The 25,196-nt window shown below is 42.1% G+C and overlaps 1 protein-coding gene and 1 long non-coding RNA gene across 2 annotated transcripts in view; one reads left to right on the top strand and one right to left on the bottom strand.

Annotated features, from left to right (window-relative positions):
• The window catches only part of LOC311125733 (calcium/calmodulin-dependent protein kinase type II delta 1 chain-like), a gene marked incomplete at both ends in the record, with an annotated part of 279,669 nt that overhangs the window by 114,263 nt on the left and 140,210 nt on the right, over positions 1-25,196 (top strand). The gene's annotated exons all lie outside the window — the stretch shown is intronic.
• On the bottom strand, positions 10,242-11,939 carry LOC311125723. Its single transcript, XR_014612902.1, has 3 exons — positions 11,800-11,939; positions 10,920-11,204; positions 10,242-10,666 (listed from the first exon to the last, which is right to left on the bottom strand). It is a non-coding gene; the product is annotated as an uncharacterized lncRNA (long non-coding RNA).

The following is a 25,196-nucleotide window of genomic DNA, read 5'->3' as shown; positions in this document are numbered from 1 at the left end:
GCTCGGCAATCGCGTCTATGGGTATGCTTGTTCTTTGTGGATGTTGTCTTATTCCCTGTGTCCGAGGGTTGGTGAGCAAGGCGTTGGAGCAGTATCACAGCAGATGGTGAGATACGGCCCAATCCCAGACTCCGACCTAAGGAATGAAGAATATGATCCACCAGGCTTGGTGGAGGACGACGACGATTCAGATAGTTTGAGACTGGATGTTAACCTAGAACTATAAATCTCCAGTTTAAAAGTTATTGTAATGATCTTTTGTGTATTAAAGTCTTGTTTTAAGTGTGATGTACTAATTAATCAATATTGCAGGATGTGATGAAGCAAATCTTCTTCACTATAGGCTTAGACTGTTGTTTCCAGATAGTGGGTAAACAGGTTAGGTACCATTGCTAAAGAGTAACGTTACGCTTTTAATCATGGGGTAACCCTGACAAACCTGTATTGAATGAGACAATATTTTATGTTTTTATATGCAAATCAACTTATATGCTTCAATGTGTGTGATTCATTTTTATAACAACATATATTTTGTGAGTATGTGTGTAATATTTAGTCAAAGGGTGGATTAATAGATTAATTATTAATGACTAATTATTACACCCTGAAACTGTGTGAAATGTAAAAAGATTGTACGGCCATTTTGTTTTAAAACGTTCTCAATGAATAAAGCCTGATGATTGTATGCTGGGCTACTTGGTCTGATTATTAGAGATTTACAACCTCTGGGATAGAGACTGAGTATTTAATTTTAGAGACATTAACATGATGTATGTGTGACATTTAGTAATGCAACATTTGTTATGTCAGGAAATCTGAGTATAAATGTTACCAGATTCACCAACACTTGAAGTTTTATATTACAATGTTTCTACAAGATAATAATCCCTAGCATCCCATAATCACTAACCACCACACATGTTCAGACTCACCTCAGCTGTGAGATGTAGGGCAGACACTGAAGGAAACTCCTCACTTCACTCTCTTCATCTGACCAGCCCTTCAGCTCTACTGGTTTCTTCTCCGGTTGGAGTTTCAGCACTTCTAGGAGGAGGGAGGCCTTTCTCTTTGAGAGGTCTACGGACCAGACTGCAAGAGCTGACTGGTAAACTGGCTGTAATGCTGGAAGGACACTCCTGCCTGTTTGAGTCTCATAGTCCTTCACATGTGAGTACAGATCCAGCAGGAAATCACTCTGTTTAGAATTGTCTCCATAGGGAAAAGGAAAGGTGCTGTAAGTCCACACTGATGATACCAGCTTCAGCGTCTTCTCTCCTGTCTGCTCCTCCCACTCTGCTGCTTGAGACAGGAGATCCACCAGGAACTTGATCCGCTTTGAGTGATCAGACCTCCATGGATAGAACCTGCAACAAGGACAGTAACAGCTGATTCAGACATGGATGAACACATGAAACCAGTCATAGCTAAAGATATATGAAGTAGTTACACATGTACATAATGTGCTTTGTTTATATGTAAAAGTATTTACTTTTAGAGACAGTCACATGATGTATGTGTGACATTTAGTAATGCAACTTTGTTATGCCAGGAAATCAGGGGATAACCTGGAATTAAACTGGATTCAATTAGAATGTTTTTGTCAAGAATTTACAATAACAGGTAGGGATTAGCATTTTATATCATACCCCCAAGACATGCTAACCTCTCACCATTACAATTACAGGTAGGGGTTAGCATTTTATATCATACCCCCAAGACATGCTAGCCTCTCACCATTACAATAACAGGGAGGGGTTAGCATTTTATATCATACCCCCAAGACATGCTAACCTCTCACCATTACATTAACAAGTAGGGGTTAGCATTTTATATCATACCCCCAAGACATGCTAACCTCTCACCATTACAATAACAGGTAGGGGTTAGCATTTTATATCATACCCCCAAGACATGCTAACCTCTCACCATTACAATAACAGGGAGGGGTTAGCATTGTCTTTGGAAGGTATAATATTTATGCCTCTGTAACCTTCCCACTCATCATTATTCACGATTCATTCAGGATTATCCAAGATCATGGTAGCATCCACATTAATGTAGAAGTGTTTAGAAACATATTCTGTTCTTATTTACAATAAAACTGACTCCAAAATGATACAATACATTATTTAACATTCATTTCTATTGGACACTAAATAATCTGAAACACAATCAAAACAAACAGCAAATGCATCCAACACATTTGTAGAATCACAAGCTTGATGTAGTCATTGAGTTCTAGGAATATAGGACCAAATACTACATTATGGAATACTTTAATACACATAAGTGAATATGCCCAAATACTTTTGGTTCCCTAAAATGGGGGGACTTTTACAAAAAGTGCTGTAATTTCGAAACAGTTCACCCGATATGGATGAAGATACCCTCCAATTAAAGCTGACAGTCTGCACTTTAACCTCATTGTAGTAGAATTATTTAAAATCCAAAGTGCTGGAGCACAGAGCCAAAATAAATGTGCCAAAACAAAATGTGTCAATGTCCCAATACTTTGACCTCACTGTACATGAATACATGCCTGTCATATGGAAACGTAATACCATGTCACAGAGAAAGTTCCATAATATGCATGACATTTGCTTTTGTAGATTAGGTATTCTGAGTATCAACTTTCAGGTTTCATGTTACAAAACGTCTCAAACATAAAATTCACAAGATTTCTAAAAGACAAATGTCTAGCATCACAAAACGTAGAAAAATTCACAATATCTGTGTGACATTTAGTAATGCAACATTTGTTATGTCAAGAAATCTGAGTATAAATGTTACTAGATTCACCAACACTTGAAGATTTATATTACAACGTTTCTACAAGACAATAATCACTAGCATCACATAATCACTAACCACCACACATGTTCAGACTCACCTCAGCTGTGAGATGTAGGGCAGACACTGAAGGAAACTCCTCACTTCACTCTCTTCATCTGAACAGCCCTTCAGCTCTACTGGTTTCTTCTCTGGTTGGAGTTTCAGCACTTCTAGGAGGAGGGAGGCCTTTCTCTTTGAGAGGTCTATGGACCAGACTGCAGGAGCTGACTGGTAAACTGGCTGTAATGCTGGAAGGACACTCCTGCCTGTTTGAGTCTCATAGTCCTTCACATGTGAGTACAGATCCAGCAGGAAATCACATTTCTGATAGTGATATACTTTAGACAGTGACAACAGTTTCTCTACAGTTGTTTGTATGGTTCCTCTCTCATGGAGAGCTGCTTGAAGACACAGATTCAGTAGGAATATCTTCTCTCTCTTTGTCCTCTCTTCAGGGGATCTTCTCTGATCCTGTGGTGGAGGAAAACTGCAAGAACAGTTAAACAACAAATAGATGAATATGTGAGAGATATTTGAATTTCTGATGGTCACATTATGGTGGGTAAAATACAATGACTATCTTTCTAAACTCATCATCCACTTAAATTGTTCCTTAAAATCCTGACTACAAAGATTGCATATTTTCCAAACGGTATGTGTCGGTTTATTTTATTAAGTTAATGCAGAAACTAAACGCATCCTCTCTAAAGGGAAATACAGGGACAGACAACTACAATCTCTGAACTGTACGGATCCAACTCACCTCAGCTGTGAGATGTAGGGCAGACACTGAAGGAAACTCCTCACTTCACTCTCTTCAACTGACCAGCCCTTCAGCTCTACTGGTTTCTTCTCTGGTTGGAGTTTCAGCACTTCTAGGAGGAGGGAGGCCTTTCTCTTTGAGAGGTCTATGGACCAGACTGCAGGAGCTGACTGGTAAACTGGCTGTAATGCTGGAAGGACACTCCTGCCTGTTTGAGTCTCATAGTCCTTCACATGTGAGTACAGATCCAGCAGGAAATCACATTGATATTCCATATTCTCATAACCATCATCATCTTCATCATCACAGAAGGGGAAAGTGCTGTAAGTACACACTGACGATACCAGCTTCAGTGTCTTCTCTCCTGTCTGCTCCTCCCAGTCTGCTGCTTGAGACAGGAGATCCACCAGGAACTTGATCTGCTTTGAGTGATCAGACCTCCATGGACAGAAACTGCAACAAGGACAGTAACAGCTGATTCAGACATGGATGAACACATGAAACCAGTCATAGCTAAAGATATATGAAGTAGTTTACACTTACATAATGTGCTTTGATTATATGTAAAAGTATTTAATTTTAGAGACATTCACATGATGTATGTGTGACATTTAGTAATGCAACATTTGTTATGTCAGGAAATCTGAGTATAAATGTTACCAGATTCACCAACACTTGAAGTTTTATATTACAATGTTTCTACAAGACAATAATCACTAGCATCACATAATCACTAACCACCACACATGTTCAGACTCACCTCAGCTGTGAGATGTAGGGCAGACACTGAAGGAAACTCCTCACTTCACTCTCTTCATCTGACCAGCCCTTCAGCTTTACTGGTTTCTTCTCTGGTTGGAGTTTCAGCACTTCTAGGAGGAGGGAGGCCTTTCTCTCTGAGAGGTCTATGGACCAGACTGCAGGAGCTGACTGGTAAACTGGCTGTAATGCTGGAAGGACACTCCTGCCTGTTTGAGTCTCATAGTTCTTCACATGTGAGTACAGATCCAGCAGGAAATCCCATTTCTGACTGTGATATACTTCAGACAGCGACAACAGTTTCTCTACAGTTGTTTGTATGGTTCCTCTCTCATGGAGAGCTGCTTGAAGACACAGATTCAGTAGGAATATCTTCTCTCTCTTTGTCCTCTCTTCAGGGGATCTTCTCTGATCCTGTGGTGGAGGAAAACTGCAAGAACAGTTAAACAACAAATAGATGAATATGTGAAAGATATTTGAATTTCTGATGGTCACATAATGGCAGTTAAAATACAATGACTATCTTTCTAAACTCATCATCCATTCAACTGTTCCTTAAAATCCTGACCACGAAGTAAGATCGCATCTTTTTAAACAGTATGTGTATGTTTAGTTTATTAAGTTACTGCAGGAAGATACAAACCTTCTCTCTAAAGGGAAATACAGGGACAAACAACTACAATCTCTGAACTGTACGGATCCAACTCACCTCAGCTGTGAGATGTAGGGCAGACACTGAAGGAAACTCCTCACTTCACTCTCTTCATCTGACCAGCCCTTCAGCTCTACTGGTTTGTTCTCTGGTTGGAGTTTCAGCACTTCTAGGAGGAGGGAGGCCTTTCTCTCTGAGAGGTCTATGGACCAGACTGCAGGAGCTGACTGGTAAACTGGCTGTAATGCTGGAAGGACACTCCTGGCTGTTTGAGTCTCATAGTCCTTCACATGTGAGTACAGATCCAGCAGGAAGTCACTCTGTTTAGAATTGTCTCCACTGAGAAAAGGAAAGGTGCTGTAAGTCCACATTGATGATACCAGCTTCAGTGTCTTCTCTCCTGTCTGCTCCTCCCACTCTGCTGCTTGAGACAGGAGATCCACCAGGAACTTGATCTGCTTTGAGGGATCAGACCTCCATGGATAGAAACTGCAACAAGGACAGTAACAGCTGATTCAGACATGGATGAACACATGAAACCAGTCATAGCTAAAGATATATGAAGTAGTTATACATTTACATAATGTGCTTTGGTTATATGTAAAAGTATTTACTTTTAGAGACATTCACATGATGTATGTGTGACATTTAGTAATGCAACATTTGTTATGTCAGGAAATCTGAGTATAAATGTTACCAGAATCACCAACACTTGAAGTTGTATATTACAATGTTTCTACAAGATAATAATCACTAGCATCACATAATCACTAACCACCACCCATGTTCAGACTCACCTCAGCTGTGAGATGTAGGGCAGACACTGAAGGAAACTCCTCACTTCACTCTCTTCATCTGACCAGTCCTTCAGCTCTACTGGTTTCTTCTCTGGTTGGAGTTTCAGCACTTCTAGGAGGAGGGAGGCCTTTCTCTTTGAGAGGTCTATGGACCAGACTGCAGGAGCTGACTGGTAAACTGGCTGTAATGCTGGAAGGACACTCCTGCCTGTTTGAGTCTCATAGTCCTTCACATGTGAGTACAGATCCAGCAGGAAATCACTCTCTCTAAATGGATCATCATCATCATCATCATCATATGTGTATCTGCACATGGAGGATAATGTCTTTAAGATATTTTCTCCTGTCTCTGTATCATACTCAGCTGCAGCAACACTGAGTTTAGACAGAACTGGCCAGGCCTCTTCATCACAACCAACAATAAACCTGAATGAGAAGACAGAGAAACATTGTTACTACATGTTAGCCTAGATTATCTGGTTACGTCATGCAGAGGAATCACCCACAGACAAATAATAATGTTTACATGGCAGAATGGCAAATAAAGATTAATGGAGTGATTTGGATAAACAGATGTCTTATTAACTAGATAAATAGCTGGTACAATATGACACATCTCTGAAGAAAAAACACTCACCTCAGCTGTGAGATGTAGGGCAGACACTGAAGGAAACTCCTCACTTCACTCTCTTCATCTGACCAGCCCTTCAGCTCTACTGATTTCTTCTCTGGTTGGAGTTTCAGCACTTCTAGGAGGAGGGAGGCCTTTCTCTTTGAGAGGTCTATGGACCAGACTGCAGGAGCTGACTGGTAAACTGGCTGTAATGCTGGAAGGACACTCCTGCCTGTTTGAGTCTCATAGTCCTTCACATGTGAGTACAGATCCAGCAGGAAATCACTCTCTCTAAATGGATCATTACCATCATCATATGTGTATCTGCACATGGAGGATAATGTCTTTAAGATATTTTCTCCTGTCTCTGTATCATACTCAGCTGCAGCAACACTGAGTTTAGACAGAACTGACCAGGCCTCTTCATCATAACCAACAAACAACCTGAATGAGAAGACAGAGAAACATTGTTACTACATGTTAGCCTAGATTCTCTGGTTAAGTCATGCAGAGGAATCACCCACAGACAAATAATAATGTTTACATGGCAGAATGGCAAAAAAAAAGACTAATGGAGTGATTTGGATAAACAGATGTCTTATTAACAAGATAAATAACTGGTACAATACGACACATCTCTGGAAAAAACACTCACCTCAGCTGTGAGATGTAGGGCAGACACTGAAGGAAACTCCTCACTTCACTCTCTTCATCTGACCAGCCGTTCAGCTCTACTGGATTCTTCTCTGGTTGGAGTTTCAGCACTTCTAGGAGGAGGGAGGCCTTTCTCTTTGAGAGGTCTATGGACCAGACTGCAGGAGCTGACTGGTAAACTGGCTGTAATGCTGGAAGGACACTCCTGTTTGTTTGAGTCTCATAGTCCTTCACATGTGAGTACAGATCCAGCAGGAAATCACATTTCTGATACTGATATACTTCAGACAGTGACAACACTTTCTCTACAGTTGTTTGTATGGTTCCTCTCTCATGGAGAGCTGCTTGAAGACACAGATTCAGTAGGAATATCTTCTCTCTCTTTGTCCTCTCTTCAGGGGATCTTCTCTGATCCTGTGGTGGAGGAAAACTGCAAGAACAGTTAAACAACAAATAGATGAATATGTGAGAGATATTTGAATTTCTGATGGTCACATTATGGTGGGTAAAATACAATGACTATCTTTCTAAACTCACCATCCACTTAAATTGTTCCTTAAAATCCTGACCACGAAGTAATATTGCATCTTTTTAAACAATATGTGTATGTTTAGTATATTAAGTTACTGCAGAAAGCTACAAACTTCCTCTCTAAAGGGAAATACAGGGACAAACAACTACAATCTCTGAACTGTACGGATTCAACTCACCTCAGCTGTGAGATGTAGGGCAGACACTGAAGGAAACTCCTCACTTCACTCTCTTCATCTGACCAGCCCTTCAGCTCTACTGGTTTCTTCTCTGGTTGGAGTTTCAGCACTTCTAGGAGGAGGGAGGCCTTTCTCTCTGAGAGGTCTATGAACCAGACTGCAGGAGCTGACTGGTAAACTGGCTGTAATGCTGGAAGGACACTCCTGCCTGTTTGAGTCTCATAGTCCTTCACATGTGAGTACAGATCCAGCAGGAAATCACATTTCTGACTGTGATATACTTTAGACAGTGACAACAGTTTCTCTACAGTTGTTTGTATGGTTCCTCTCTCATGCAGAGCTGCTTGAAGACACAGATTCAGTAGGAATATCTTCTCTCTCTTTGTCCTCTCTTCAGGGGATCTTCTCTGATCCTGTGGTGGACGAAAACTGCAAGAACAGTTATACAACAAATAGATGAATATGTGAGAGATATTTGAATTTCTGATGGTCACATTATGGTGGGTAAAATACAATGACTATCTTTCTAAACTCACCATCAACTTAAATTGTTCCTTCAAATCCTGACTACAAAGATCGCATATTTTCCAAACGGTATGTGTCTGTTTAGTTTATTAAGTTACTGTAGAAAGCTACAAACGTACATTTACATTTTAGTCATTTAGCAGACACTCTTATCCAGAGCGACTTACAGTTAGTTTATTTTTCATACTGGCCCCCCATGGGAATCGAACCCACAACCCTGGCGTTGCAAACGCCATGCTCTATCAACTGAGCTACATCCCTGCCGGCCATTCCCTCCCCTACCCTGGGCCAATTGTGCGCCGCCCCATGGGTCTCCCGGTCGCGGCCGGCTACGACGGAGCCTGGATTCGAACCAGGATCTCTAGTGGCACAGCTAGCACTGCGATGCAGTGCCTTAGACCACTGCGCCACTCGGGAGACCTTTCCCTCTCTAAAGGGAAATACAGGGACAGACAACTACAATCTCTGAACTGTACTGATCCAACTCACCTCAGCTGTGAGATGTAGGGCAGACACTGAAGGAAACTCCTCACTTCACTCTCTTCATCTGACCAGTCCTTCAGCTCTACTGGTTTCTTTTCTGGTTGGAGTTTCAGCACTTCTAGGAGGAGGGAGGCCATTCTCTTTGAGAGGTCTATGGACCAGACTGCAGGAGCTGACTGGTAAACTGGCTGTAATGCTGGAAGGACACTCCTGCCTGTTTGAGTCTCATAGTCCTTCACATGTGAGTACAGATCCAGCAGGAAATCACATTTCTGACTGTGATATACTTCAGACAGTGACAACACTTTCTCTACAGTTGTTTGTATGGTTCCTCTCTCATGGAGAGCTGCTTGAAGACACAGATTCAGTAGGAATATCTTCTCTCTCCTTGTCCTCTCTATATTATCCTTCAATAGAGGAAATCTGAACAAACAGTTTAAAACACAGATGATATACAGGTGAGTGATGAGGACTGATATGAGTAACAGGGTTGGGGAACTGAAAACCAATAGCACTTTATGACTCCATCTTTCTATAACAATACAACTATGAATTTGAATTTTGTTCAATTTCAATTCCTACTGAATTAGAGTTTCTACAGCATCTTCATATGTGCATGTATTAAACAGATAAAGACGATGTTAACAGAAATACTATCTCCACCAGTTCAATGACACATGGACTCTTGTTGGATAAACTCCCTCACCTCAGCTGTGAGATGTAGGGCAGACACTGAAGGAAACTCCTCACTTCTCTCTCTTCATCTGACCAGCCCTTCAGCTCTACTGGTTTCTTCTCTAGTTGGAGTTTCAGCACTTCTAGGAGGAGGGAGGCCTTTCTCTCTGAGAGGTCTATGGACCAGACTGCAGGACTGGCTGACTGGTAAACTGGCTGTAATGCTGGAAGGACAGTCCTGCCTGTTTGAGTCTCATAGTCCTTCACATGTGCGTACAGATCCAGCAGGAAATCACTCTGTTTAGAATTGTCTCCACTGAGAAAAGGAAAGGGGCTGTAAGTCCACATTGATGATACCAGCTTCAGTGTCTTCTCTCCTGTCTGCTCCTCCCACTCTGCTGCTTGAGACAGGAGATCCACCAGGAACTTGATCTGCTTTGAGGGATCAGACCTCCATGGACAGAAACTGAAACAAGGACAGTAACAACTGATTCAGACATGGAAGAACACATGAAACCAGTCATAGCTAAAGATATATGAAGTAGTTATACATTTACATAATGTGCTTTGGTTAAATGTAAAAGTATTTAATTTTAGAGACATTCACATGATGTATGTGTGACATTTAGTAATGCAACATTTGTTATGTCAGGAAATCTGAGTATAAATGTTACCAGATTCACCAACACTTGAAGTTTTATATTACAATGTTTCTACAAGACAATAATCACTAGCATCACATAATCACTAACCACCACACATGTTCAGACTCACCTCAGCTGTGAGATGTAGGGCAGACACTGAAGGAAACTCCTCACTTCACTCTCTTCATCTGACCAGTCCTTCAGCTTTACTGGTTTCTTCTCTGGTTGGAGTTTCAGCACTTCTAGGAGGAGGGAGGCCTTTCTCTCTGAGAGGTCTATGGACCAGACTGCAGGAGCTGACTGGTAAAGTGGTTTCAATGATGGAAGGACACTCCTGGCTGTTTGATTCCTATTGTACTTCACATGTGAGTACAGATCCAACAGGATGTCATATCTCTCAGTTTGATACACAGAGAACAGTGACAGCAGTGTGTTCACAGCTCTCTGGAAAGTTTCTCTGTGATCTAGTGCTGCTTGTAGACACAAATCTAGTAGGACTGCTTTCTCTTCTGTCTCCAGTCTTTCAGGGGATCCTCTCTGATGTTCTAGTGGGGTAAACCTGTGACCCATAAAACATAAGAATGTCTATGTTCAGATAGAAGCAGGGAGAATGTGACTGCTGCCTCTTTTACAGACTGAATACTGTTGTCATCATGTCTATCTTGTTGTGTTGTTGCAATGTCTTGTTTGTCTGTCTTAGCCATTTGATAGGTTGTCATTGGAAATGAGAACAATATGTTCTCAACTGACTTAAATAAATGAATAGTCACAAAGACATTGTGTAAATATATATTGGCTGTGGAAACACTCACCTGAGTTTGTTGATATTAGGTAGACACTTTAAAATGGTTTTGCTGAGAGCTTCACTGAGAAGAGTTCTCTGACCCCAGTGTAGACAGAGATGAACCCTCTCTAGACTCTGCTTCATCACTTCTTCTGCTCTCTCAAACACTCGTCTTTCACCCTGGACTGGAAGGTGCAACTCATTTCCACAGAGACCAAGTAAGCTGGTGAAGTCCATCTCTGCCACACTGCTCAGCAAAGTTGTCCAGAGTTGACACAGCATTGAGGGGTCAGATGAATCACCAGAGGAGGGCCTTTAAAAGAGATTAGATTATAAATTAAATTATACAGATTATTTCAAAGTAGCATGACACAGAAGTGTTTATAACTAAGTATCTGAATGGAAGAGAATATAATATATATTTTTATAAAGATCAGTTGCTTCACCCCAATTTCTCTTTCTTTGACTGGACAATTGGAAATAAACTGGTGAATTAAATAACACAAATATATAACACAAATATTACCCAAGATGTCTGACATTCATTGAAGGGTCAGATGTATCATCAGAAAACAGATTAGATCTGTAATTCAAATCTTACATTGTTTTGAAGTAGCATGAACCCAATGTCATCTTTATAACTAACTCAGTAAATGGCTGAAATACCAATGAGTGTTCCATTCATCAAGATAACATATTTGCAGGGATTTGGGGGTGAGTTAATCAGTAGGACAAAAGTCTTGAGAAAGTTTGTTAATTTACAGAGAGATGCAACCTGATCTCAAATGGTAGACATTCAGCCATGATACAGCTGTGACAAACAAGGAATTAAAGGAGTTGCATGAATGGTTAGGTGATTACCAATCTTTCTTTAATTAGGTTAGTTTGTACACAGATAATAAACTTACCCAAGATGTCTGACATTCTTCAGAGAGCCCAGTATCAGCCTTACTCCTTGGTCTGACACAATGCAGTCGTTCAGGTCCAAGCCAACCTTTCTCTCTGCAGACTGACTGGTCACATAAGACACTGCACAGCACTGGTGAGGATCAAGACGTTCTCCACTCAGGTCTAGATGATAGTCCAGTTTGTCCAGGAGAAGGAGACAGGCCTCAGTAGACTGATGTTCATACAAGCACTGACACAAAAACAGAAGATCTATCTCAAACTCAGGAGCACCACCTTCTGCATGATCTTGGTTTGTTTGAGATGGAAGAAATGTGTTCACCACTTCCTTGAAGAACCAATCTGAAGTCTTCTTGATCTGTTGATCTGGAACTAGACCGTTTACCAATCTAATATTCCTCTCATTCAGAAGCCCACACAGGAAGGGAATCAAGCGTTTTGTGTGTTTCCATTCTTCAGTCTGGCACTTCTCTAGAACCTCTCTGATTTGATCTGGATTCTGTAAGAGCCAAAGGGCACCAAAGAACTCCTGCATTGTGTAGTGGAGAAATGCAGAGTACGTGTCTGACGCTGTGGGTGCAACCTTAACCATAAGTGCTCCCAAGAACGCAAAATGGACACTGCTTTCTTCACAACTCAGTGTTGTCAAGTTCATGTTTTTTGTATTTGTTGCATCAAAAGCTATTTCTGCCAAAGACAATATTTTCTCTCTGTTTTCTTTGAGATAATTGTCGATATCCTTATGTCGTATGCTACTGTGTTGTTGGATGCACTGACGGAGGACGTTGCTGTACATTTCAGTTATAGTGCATGTCTGTTTAGAAGCCTTTGAGGTAGGGAAATAAATGCAGGTAACCACCATCAGTGCATACATTGGGACATGGCACAGACTGAACAACTCTAGGTTGTTTAACACACTGCTCAAGGAGTCTGGATCAGCACTCAGCATCTCTGTTAAGTAAGCCCTGATGGATGCATCACTGAACCCTTTCACCTCCACTCTGAACCAGTCTGCGGGCCAGTCTGTCAGGAAGTCTTCAGATTGATCTGGTCTGCATGTGGTCACAATCTTTGCATCAGGGAGGAGGTTCTCCATAAGTTCCTTTACTACCGACAGCGAGGAGAGGTCTGTGATTCCATCAAATATGATGACAACGTTTTCAGAGTTCTCCTTAATATCCTGTAACACTTCTTCTTTATTTTTTTTGGGCTCACTGTACATGTTAAAGAGAAGGTCCTCCAGGCTCATGGGTTTTCTGTGTGAAATGTCTCTCACGTCAAAATAAAACATGTAATCTAGTTCTCTGTGATCTTTCTCTGCCCAGAGGTTCAACATTTGATGGGCGACTGTTGTTTTTCCAATTCCAGGTTTTCCAAAAAGGAGGATTTTTTTCTCATGTGTCCTAAGCAGGTCAGCAGGGGATGTTTCCTGTTCGGCCATGGGGATGAAGCTCTTCAGCTTTTTAGGGCGAGCTTTCTTGCATCTTTTGCTCTTCACTTTAATTTTGGAGAGAGATGAAGGCACATCTGTATCTAACACAAGAGGGGTGTTAGATAAAGTCCACTCATTTCTACATGTCTCTGGTAGGAGACTACAGCTTTGTTTCCATGCACTATTTGTGATTTTCAGTGCTTTACATTTCAGCTGTGTCTGATATCCGTGACAGGGTTTTGAACCTAAAATAAGGGTATTAAGGGAAGAGAGAGTAAATGCACTGTGCAAACAAATCAAAGCCAATCTAAAGGACTAGAGAAAATCAGGACAGAAAGCTACAAGGATACACTAGTAGATCTTTGTAGATTGAAGGTGGTCTTTTGGGGCTAAATGGTCATCAAAAACAAGAAGAACCAAGGGGCACTAAAGACAAAGTTTAAATGCCTGTATTATGATGGCACGTTCAATAGAACAATATGTATAAAACCTCTGATGCGTTTCAGCGTAGCCTTCATCAGGGAGGACAATGACAAATCTCTATTGAACACGCCATCATAATAAAGGCATTTTTACTTCATGAAGAGTGCATTGGTCGCACTTATTTTTGATGAACAATCTAAAAAGGTACATTAACCCCTTTCAATGTGCGCTTCAAATAGCTTCGACAGCACCATGGAACCAAAGGAATAGTACCTAAAGTACAAACCCTGTCTATGGAGCGCGCACAGTAAGCTAATTGTATACTATATAGTGTATACTAAGAGGATACCATACGATCACTTACCAACAAGGTAGTCTGTCATCTCTGGGTCTTCCTTAAAGGGGAAGCAGCTGATCCATTGCTGTAAGTCAGCGTCGTCTAAGGTCCTCTTCCTTGTGATGTATAGAATCGTCAGCAACTCATAGCATGCAGCCTCTCCTTTGGCCGAGACCCAGTCCAGTATTCTTCTGGTTTGGTCAAAACGGTCAACTTCAGCCTGAATTTTACTGACTTCCTCCTCGTGAAGAACCTTGCGCTGGAACAGGTTTTCCACAATGAGGGGAAGATTCTGGAGCCTTCCAATGAGACGTAGCCTTCCATTTGTAATGTACTCTAAAGCAGATTGTCTTGCAGAAGCCATGTCCCAGGATGTGTCTGCAGCATCACTGGTATGTTTCAACACGTAGGATCTCTGGAAGACGAAAGTACATAGTCAGTTAATAGTAGAACAGTCAAATAATGATTAGGTTTATTTATTCAATTAAACTTTTTATCCCATGTAAACAAAACATAAACCAACTAAATGTGAATGTATCTATTACATTGGCGTAAAACGAGAATAAAAACACAGCAAAAAAAGAAACATCCCTTTTTCAGGACCCTGTCTTTCAATGATAATTCATAGAAATTCAAATAACTTCACAGATCTTAATTGTAAAGGGTTTAAACACTGTTTCCCATGGTTGTTCAATTAACCATAAACAATTAATGAACATGCACCTGTGGACCGGTCGTTAAGACACTAACATCTTACAGACGGTAGGCGATTAAGGTCACAGTTTTGAAAACTTAGGGCACTAAAGAGGCCTTTCTACTGACTCTGAAAAACACCAAAAGAAAGATGCCCAGGGTCCCTGCTCATCTGAGTGAACGTGCCTTAGGCATGCTGCAAGGAGGCATGAGGACTGCAGATGTGGCCAGGGCAATAAATTGCAATGTCCGTACTGTGAGACGCCTAAAACAGCGCTACAGGGAGACAGGACGGAAAGCTGATCGTCCTCGCAGTGGCAGACCACGTGTAACAACACCTGCACAGGATCGGTACATCCAAACATCACACCTGCAAGACAGGTACAGGATGGCAACAACAACTGCCCGAGTTACACCAGGAACGCACAATCCCTCCATCAGTGCTCAGACTGTCCGCAATAGGCTGAGAGAGGCTGGACTGAGGGCTTGTAGGCCTGTTGTAAGGCAGGTCCTCACCAGACATCACCGGCAACAACGTCGCCTATGGGCACAAACCCACCGTCGCTGGACCAGACAGGACTGGCAAAAAGTGCTCTTCACTGACGAGTCGCGGTTTTGTCTCACCAGGGGTGATAGTCGGATTCGCGTTTATCCTGGAAGGAATGAGCGTTATACCGAGGCCTGTACTCTGGAGCGGGATCAATTTTGAGGTGGAGGGTCCGTCATGGTCTGGGGCGGTGTGACACAGCATCATCGGACTGAGCTTGTTGTCATTGCAGGCAATCTCAACGCTGTGCGTTACAGGGAAGACATCCTCCTCCCTCATGTGGTACCCTTCCTTCAGGCTCATCCTGACATGACCCTCCAGCATGACAATGCCACCAGCCATACTGCTCGTTCTGTGCGTGATTTTCCACAGCATCATCGGACTGAGCTTGTTGTCATTGTTACTACTTTTTTAAATTTTGCCCCACTATGGCCAAGACCAAAGAGCTGTCAAAGGACACCAGAAACAAAATTGTAGACCTGCACCAGGCTGGGAAGACTGAATCTGCAATAGGTAAGCAGCTTGGTTTGAAGAAATCAACTGTCCACTGATAATCTCCCTCGATCTGGGGCTCCACGCAAGATCTCACCCCGTGGGGTCAAAATGATCACAAGAACGGTGAGCAAAAATCCCAGAACCACACGGGGGCCCTAGTGAATGACCTGCAGAGAGCTGGGACCAAAGTATCAAAGCCTACCATCAGTAACACACTACGCCGCCAGGGACTCAAATCCTGCAGTGCCAGACGTGTCCCCCTGCTTAAGCCAGTACATGTCCAGGCCCGTCTGAAGTTTGCTAGAGTGCTCCTCCGCACACTCCACTGGCTTCCAGTTGAAGCTCGCATCTGTTACAAGTCCATGGTGCTTGCCATTGGAGCTGTGAGGGGAACGGCACCTCCGTACCTTCAGGCTCTGATCAGTCCCTACACCCAAACGAGGGCATTGCGTTCATCCACCTCTGGCCTGCTGGCTCCCCTTCCTCTGCGGAAGCATAGTTCCCGCTCAGCCCAGTCAAAACTGTTCGCTGCTCTGGCACCCCAATGGTGGAACAAGCTCCCTCACGACGCCAGCGCCAGGACAGCGGAGTCACTCACCACCTTCCGGAGACATTTGAAACCCCACCTCTTTAAGGAATACCTGGGATAGGATAAAGTAATCCTTCTACCCCCCCCCCCCCCCCCCCATAAAAAAAAAATATATAGGGCTATAGGGTGAATGCACCAATTTGTAAGTCGCTCTGGATAAGAGCGTCTGCTAAATGACGTAAATGTAAATGTAATTTGGATGATCCAGAAGAGGATTGGGAGAATGTCATATGGTCAGATGAAACCAAAATAGAACTTTTTGGTAAAAACTCAACTCGTCGTGTTTGGAGGACAAAGAATACTGAGTTGCATCCAAAGAACACCATACCTACTGTGAAGCATGGGGGTGGAAACATCATGCTTTGGGGCTGTTTTTCTGCAAAGGGATCAGGACGACTGATCCGTGTAAAGGAAATAATGAATGGGGCCATGTATTGTGAGATTTTGAGTGAAAACCTCCTTCCATCAGCAAGGACATTGAAAATGAAACGTGGCTGGGTCTTTGCATGACAATGATCCCAAACACACCGCCCGGGCAACGAAGGAGTGGCTTCGTAAGAAGCATTTCAAGGTCCTGGAGTGGCCTAGCCAGTCTCCAGATCTCAACCCCATAGAAAATCTTTGGAGGGAGTTGAAAGTCCGTGTTGCCCAGCGACAGCCCCAAAATATCACTGCTCTAGAGGAGATCTGCATGGAGGAATGGGCCAAAATACCAGCAACAGTGTGTGAAAACCTTGTGAAGACTTACAGAAAACGTTTGACCTGTGTCATTTCCAACAAAGGGTATATAACAAAGTATTGAGAAACTTTTGTTATTGACCAAATACTTATTTTCCACCATAATTTGCAAATAAATTCATTAAACATCCTGCAATGTGATTTTCTGGAGGAAAAAATTCTCATTTTGTCTGTCATAGTTGACGTGTACCTATGATGAAAATTACAGGCCTCTCTCATCTTTTTAAGTGGGAGAACTTGCACAATTGGTGGCTGACTAAATACTTTTTTCCCCCACTGTATGTACCTCACTTGGCGTCTGAAGACTTCACACTTTTTCGGCCACAGTTTGATACTATGCTTCCTCATCCGACTACGCACTCTTCTCAGGTCTTCCACATGTTCACTGAACGTCTTGGAATAGCAGAGAACACCGTCCAGATATGGAGAACAGCAGTCGTCTTGTGATCCTTCAAGTTGAGTTTCAGCTTAAGGTTCGGAATGCAGCCGATATCTCCATCTTCCTGTTGATATTAATTGATATTTGATATTCTTCCTGTGCAAACACGTCAGATTCTTCGGACTATTTTCTGTTCCTCTTCCTGTAGAGCCATTTTTCTCCGGACCCAACTGGTGTGAGACTCTCTTTTCTCTGGTCACCATGGTGAAGCTGAGTGGAGCAAAGGAAAGCATCACTAGACTGACTCACATGCTTCGCCTGACAGTCAGGTGCTGTGATGACAGGTCTGATGTCATCCATCAGCTCTACCCAACCCAGCACTGTTCTCTGAGAGAGATAAAAGTCATGTTGTGTGGAATTCTGAATTGGAATCTTTACCACCTTCGAGGCTCCACAGGGCACATCCACGAGGCATGGAGACAGCTCCAAACCTTCTGAGCAATGGCTGTCCACGGCTGGCTCGAACATCATTGTTCCTCCCTCCGGCCAGGCTCTGATTCTACATTTCTCCTCAGCTATTTGACCTGTAGGAATGGTAAGTCCTTTCTTTCCCACTTTTACCAAACAGCTCAGTGACATTTCTTCATGGGCCATCACTTTAATTTTGAGATTGACACCATCAGTATGTTCACCTGTGATGACAGGTCTATTATATGGACAACATCATATTAGTGTCTCCTCTTCTCATAGGTCTATTATATGGACAACATCATATTAGTGTCTCCTCTTCTCATAGGTCTATTATATGGACAACATCATATTAGTGTCTCCTCTTCTCATAGGTCTATTATATGGACAACATCATATTAGTGTCTCCTCTTCTCATTGGTCTATTATATGGACAACATCATATTAGTGTCTCCTCTTCTCATAGGTCTATTATATGGACAACATCATATTAGTGTCTCCTCTTCTCATAGGTCTATTATATGGACAACATCATATTAGTGTCTCCTCTTCTCATAGGTCTATTATATGGACAACATCATATTAGTGTCTCCTCTTCTCATTGGTCTATTATATGGACAACATCATATTAGTGTCTCCTCTTCTCATAGGTCTATTATATGGACAACATCATATCATATTAGTGTCTCCTCTTCTCATAGGTCTATTATATGGACAACATCATATCATATTAGTGTCTCCTCTTCTCATAGGTCTATTATATGGACAACATCATATTAGTGTCTCCTCTTCTCATTGGTCTATTATATGGACAACATCATATTAGTGTCTCCTCTTCTCATAGGTCTATTATATGGACAACATCATATTAGTGTCTCCTCTTCTCATAGGTCTATTATATGGACAACATCATATCATATTCGTGTCTCCTCTTCTCATTGGTCTATTATATGGACAACATCATATCATATTAGTGTATCCTCTTCTCATAGGTCTATTATATGGACAACATCATATCATATTAGTGTCTCCTCTTCTCATTGGTCTATTATATGGACAACATCATATCATATTAGTGTCTCCTCTTCTCATAGGTCTATTATATGAACAACATCATATTAGTGTCTCCTCTTCTCATTGGTCTATTATATGGACAACATCATATCATATTAGTGTCTCCTCTTCTCATTGGTCTATTATATGGACAACATTTTTTTTTTTTTTTTTTTTTTTTTTTAGTCATTTAGCAGACGCTCTTATCCAGAGCGACTTACAACATCATATCATATTAGTGTCTCCTCTTCTCATTGGTCTATTATATGGACAACATCATATTAGTGTCTCCTCTTCTCATAGGTCTATTATATGGACAACATCATATTAGTGTCTCCTCTTCTAATAGGTCTATTATACAGTGCCTTCGGAAAGAATTCCGACCCTTTTAATTTTTCCACATTTTGCTAGTTTACAGCCTTATTTTAAAATTGATTATCTCAAGCTCTGCCAGGTTGGATGGGGAGCGTCGCTGCACAGCTATTTTCAGGTCTCTCCAGAGATGTTAGATCGGGTTCAAGTCCGGGCTCTGGCTGGGCCACTCAAGGACATTCAGAGACTTGTCCCGAAGCCACTCCTGCGTTGTCTTGGCTGTGTGCTTAGGGTCGTTGTCTTTTTGGAAGGTGAACCTTCGCCCCAGTCTGAGGTCCTGAGCGCTCTGGAGCAGGTTTTCATCAATGATCTCTATGTACTTTGCTCCGTTCATCTTTCCCTCGATCCTGACTAGTCTCCCAGTCCCTGCCACTGAAAAACATCCCCACAGCATGATGCTGCCACCACCATGCTTCACCGTAGGGATGGTGCCAGGTTTCCTCCAGACGTGACGCTTGGCATTCAGGCCAAAGAGTTCAATCTTGGTTTCATCAGACCAGAAAATCTTGTTTCTCAATGTCTGAGATTCTTTAGGTGCCTTTTGGCAAACTCCAAGCGGGCTGTCATGTGCCTTTTACTGAGGAGTGGCTTCCGTCTGGCCACTCTACCACAAAGGCCTGATTGGTGGAGTGCTGCATATGACTGGAGACATTCTGCTAATGTCTCCAGTCATATAAAGTGTGGTAGAATTGCAGGAAATGTGTTTAGGCCACATGTCTCCCGGGCAAACAAAGAAGAATATATCCTATGGCTACTCTAGGCTATATGTACTCAGACATGCATTGAACGGTCTGTTTTGTGAACAGGGATTGAAAAGTTGATATTAATTGATATTCTTATTAAACAAATGGTAGGAGCAAGAGCAGTGTGAGGGTTTCTCTTTTCTTGGCCTTAATACCCCCCCTTAATTCACACTGTTGGAGCTCGGAGCTGAAGTATTTCACTGACGCAACTACATCTGTGCATGTGACTAAAAAGATCTAATCAGAGGCGTTGCATATATCCCTGTTCAGATCTAATCAGAGGCGTTGCCTATAGCCCTGTTCAGACAGGATACATTTTACTGGGAGAGCTCAGGTGGAAGAGCACAAATCACCACATCTGTAATTTTCCAATGGACATGTATATTTATCTGTTCCTGCTTTTACTTCCTGGCATGGGTCTCGACTAACCGGTGCCCCCCGCACATTGACTCTGTATCAGTACCCCCTGTATATAACCTCCCTATTGTTATTTTTATTTTCCTGCTACTCTTTAATTATTTGCTATTTTTATATTTTTTCTTAAAAACTGCATTGTTGGTTAAGGGCTTGTAAGTGATTTGAGGATATACCGCTCTGATTCAACCATGGGACCAGCTCAAGCATTGTAGCTAAGCTGCCTAGGCAGAAGGCAAGCGGTCTAAAGCAGATCATGAGCGAATGCCAGAATAAGACAACCGTCTAGCCTGCTAGCTAACGTTAGCATATAAGATACACCTCATCGTGTTCATACATAGCTGACATAGCTAGCTGGTCAGGTTGAAGATGCTTAGATCAAGACATGCGGAACCATTAGAAAATAAGCTAATTAATGGGACCAGCGCCATTGCTGGATTCTACAAGATAAGCATTGAAAAGGTGACCAGCGGTCGGGAAACACTCAAAACGGCTGCCAGTCCACCCATTATGGCATCATTGACTTGAATGGAGACGACCTTCTATTCATTCTTATTTATATGCTTACCCCTATATAGGACGCTGCGCATGCGCGCATTGGCGTCCTTGGTGGCTACAGTGCGGAAATAACTGCCAACATTTTGTAGGCAGACAGGATACTTGTTTCCCAAAATCCTGTTACTGAATATCGATCATCCATAACTCCGTGTCCATTGGTCCGGATTATATCATGTGTGTATATCTGTAGACCTTTATAGAAACCGTCTGAACCGAACTTTTCTCCAAACCGGCACCTTGCCTGAGTTAGACTGCGCACAAGACGCGCTTCCACGTATCCTATCACAGCCAAGTTATAGATGCCGGTTTGGAGAAAAGTTCGGTTATATTAGGAAACAAATCAAACTAGACTGTAAATGTGTTGGCATTTCCTCTAGACAACTAAATCTACTAGACAGCAGGAACTTCTCATCCTAATGTTGACTCGCTTTGACAGTTGGTCAGACTCTCAAGTCTAGTCTAGACCAGCTAAAATGTAGCAAGTAGGGCCTAACCTTCATTTAACACGTTATTATGATCGATTGTTAGAAAACCCTTACCTCTGTCTCGTTCTGCTGCAGTGACCTGGTGTGTAGCTATACCTATTTTACTTCACTTATACTTCCGTGTATAAAAACATTATTGGGGCGCGTTCAGCAAGAAGCAACGTTTTGGAACGTTCAGATAGAAATACACTGTAGGACAAACATGCCTCAGACATTTAGAATAAGGAATCACTTCCGCTCTATTCATGGCATTTCTATCGGCAACATTTCGACAACGTTTGGCTACTGAACGTGGTTTTAATGTAGTAATCACCAGCAGGAGCGCTGTCTCATACTTTCCAGGGGTGTATTCAATCGTGCACATCGTAGCTAAACGTTTACAACAAAAACGAGCGTTTCTCACTGGACAAGTTCAGGTTAGTCCCTCCCTGTTTCGTCCGGTTTGTTTCCGTTTGTTTCCTGATGAATATACCCCAAAGCAAAGTTCAGTCGCCAAACGTTGTGGAATGTTTCAGATATAGTTACCACATATAGAGCCGACCTGATTTCTTATTCTAAATGTCAGAGAGACATGTTTGTTCATAGCAGAGACCTATATCTACCGGAACGTTAAAAACCGTTGGGTCCTGCTCAGCGAACATGCCCCAGTTAGTTTAGTCCAGGGCAATGACTATAATTTCATTCATGCATGATGAATGAAGCTGCTTGGTTGGTCGGTCTATTAAAAGCTATAGGAATTATAATCTTAATGATGTGTCTAGTGTCTCTCATGTTCTTTCTAGTTGCTGGAAATTTGAATGCCAACTGACAGTTTGCAGGGGTTTTCTAGGCTTGCTCACCATCTGACGACGAAAGGGTGAGGATATCAACATAATATCAGTTTATAAACATACATCTATCGCATTTATCGGTAAAGATAACAAGTTAGAACTTCGAAGTTGCCGTTCCCAAGAAATGGAACGTTCCAAAAGGAGATTCCGTTGACGTCATTGACCTAATATGGTGCATCCTGGTAAATGGGCGGGGCCCGGCTATCCCGAGATGGGCGTGCCAGAGGGAGATGCGTCATTTACACAGTCAAAACAGTAAACTTTCGGGAGGTTTGTCTGTTTAATATCAGAAAAGAAAGCATCATACATGTTTGGTTTTCTTTTATTTGTATAGAGACAAGTACAAACACATTGACACATTGAAGGTTCTAAGCTTACATATGGAATTGTTTTAAGATGTTCTTACCAAAGATCATTTAGCTATTTGATTTGGAATTTTAGGACCCCTTTAGGTATAAAAACAAATATGTAAAAAATGTATTTGATAAAAATGGAATTAGTCCTTTACTACTAAAGCCCATAGAAACACTTTGAATAACACACTAATAAATGGCAAAAAAGACAGTCAAAAAATAAATCATAAGGAATAAGGTTTGGAAGTGTCTGTCCTATATCTAGTGGATATTAGAAAGCTCAGGAAATATATATATATCATATATTTACACATATTATACCCCTTTTTATTGTTATTCTGTTACTTAGACAGAGACCACCATCTTGTTTGGACGCTACAGACGTTTCCTCAGATGCTGAAGGCTGCCATTGGTGCATGTGGTGGATTGAGACGCAGCCCATGCATATCTCTATCATAAACTGATGGATTTTGACAGGGATGTTTTTATTCTGTTACTTAGATTGATGCCTAGTTGTATCAATAGACTCTAGGGGGGTTTAAAGACATGCTCCGGTAGTTTGGAGACTAAGGAATAATTTTTTTAACCTCCCACTTTGGGCTGGATGTTTCAATGTGTAGTTCTTACATGTGTAATCTATGAGCAGAAATACGGTCTTACCTCAATTAGCAATAAAATCCCTAGTTTGAAAGCGACTTTTCTTCAAGCTGTGCCACGCCCTTTTCCCCTACATTTCCCCCCACATGAGCCAGCCCCTTTGCCGTTTGAGTTCTAGCCAATGAGCTTCAGCCCCTCACATTTGAGTGACAGCTAGCAAGAGGCCTACCCAGCAGAGCGAGAAAGGGAGACCAATGATGTGGTGCACATATCTGCACATATGTGACATAGTATGCAATTATCGGGGACCACTTGTGGCTCCTGAGTGCTACTTTCAGCACTACTGTCTAAAAAGTATACAAAAGTATCAGAGAATCTCTTTAATGGGTCTGTTGATAAGACTGTAGTTTATACATGATTGAACTGTTGCAGTATGTATGAATATTTAAAGTATTTACACACAAACTGTTAGTGGTAAATAAAACTACATATTCCTATCCTACAGTTATAATACACATGTTCCTGTGTTTTTAAGGACCTGAGTGACAACACATGTAAGACGTCTGTCCACCAGATTATACATTCCTGTCCCTAAGACTATTCTTCTGGACTCAGATCAATCAGTGTGATTTTGAACCAGCCTTCCATATACATTGACCACATTATACTGTCATTATCCAACATTATCTTCACCAGATCTCAAACCAGCCTTCTACATTGACCACATTATACTGTCATTATACAACATTATCTTCACCAGATCTCAAACCAGCCTTCTACATTGACCACATTATACTGTCATTATACAACATTATCTTCACCAGATCTCAAACCAGCCTTCTACATTGACCACATTATACAACATTATCTTCACCAGATCTCAAACCTCTTGTCTGTCAGGAAGGGTCTTCTGTCCTGGATTCTGTTGTTGAAGAGTCTGTAGAGAAGAACATAACTATTATTAATCATTATTAGAACATTAGAGAACAGATCTCCATCCTCCAACAGTTGCTCCCAGCAACAGAGACTCCCATATGATCTCACACACACGCTCTGCTCACCGTCACACACACCCTTACCGTACGGTGTGTATTGAAGTGTTGGTGGAGACCAGTTGGAGTATTCTGGCAGTCAGAGCATCAGTGATGTCATTATGACTCAGGCTACAACAGAGAGAGAGAGAGAGAGAGAGAGAGAGAGAGAGAGACAGAGACAGAGACAGAGACAGAGACAGAGACAGAGACAGAGACAGAGACAGAGAGAGAGAGAGAGAGAGAGAGAGAGAGAGAGAGAGAGAGAGACAGAGAGAGAGAGAGAGAGAGAGAGAGAGAGAGAGACAGAGAGAGAGAGAGAGAGAGAGAGAGAACACGAGTGATCAGACATTTGTCATGTAGTCACACACACAAACACACACACACACGCACACACACACGCACACACACACACGCACACACACACACGCACACACACACACAGAGTGAAAGCCACTCACTCCAGGACTTGTACTTTGTGCAGGTGTGTGATCAGGGCCTGTAGGTGGTGGTCTTTGAGTTGACAGTGGCTGAGGTCCAGTTCTGACAGCCCCTCTGAGTGTTCCAGAACCAGGGCCAGAGATCCACAGGCCTTCTGGTCCAGCCTGGTCTCACTGAGGTCCAGCTCTCCATCCAGGGCTCTGCACAGGGACTCTGCGTGCCTCAGCACCCCCTCTTCAATCCCCTCACACACAAGGTCCAGCAGCTGACGTAGCAGAGCTTTGCTGGGGCTGACAGGACAAGAGGCAGAGATAACATTATGACACAGAGTAGGTCTAACTCCTACTGATGAACTAGTTGGTTAAATGTTTGTCTTTGTGTGTCTAACCTCAGCTTGACAATATGCAGGATGGGAAGCAGC

Source organism: Coregonus lavaretus (assembly GCF_964263955.1).
Source record: "Coregonus lavaretus genome assembly, contig: HAP1_SCAFFOLD_325, whole genome shotgun sequence".
NCBI classification, from domain to species: domain Eukaryota; kingdom Metazoa; phylum Chordata; class Actinopteri; order Salmoniformes; family Salmonidae; genus Coregonus; species Coregonus lavaretus.
Note: the sequence above shows the minus strand (reverse complement) of the source record. Positions and strands in the feature narration are given on the sequence as shown.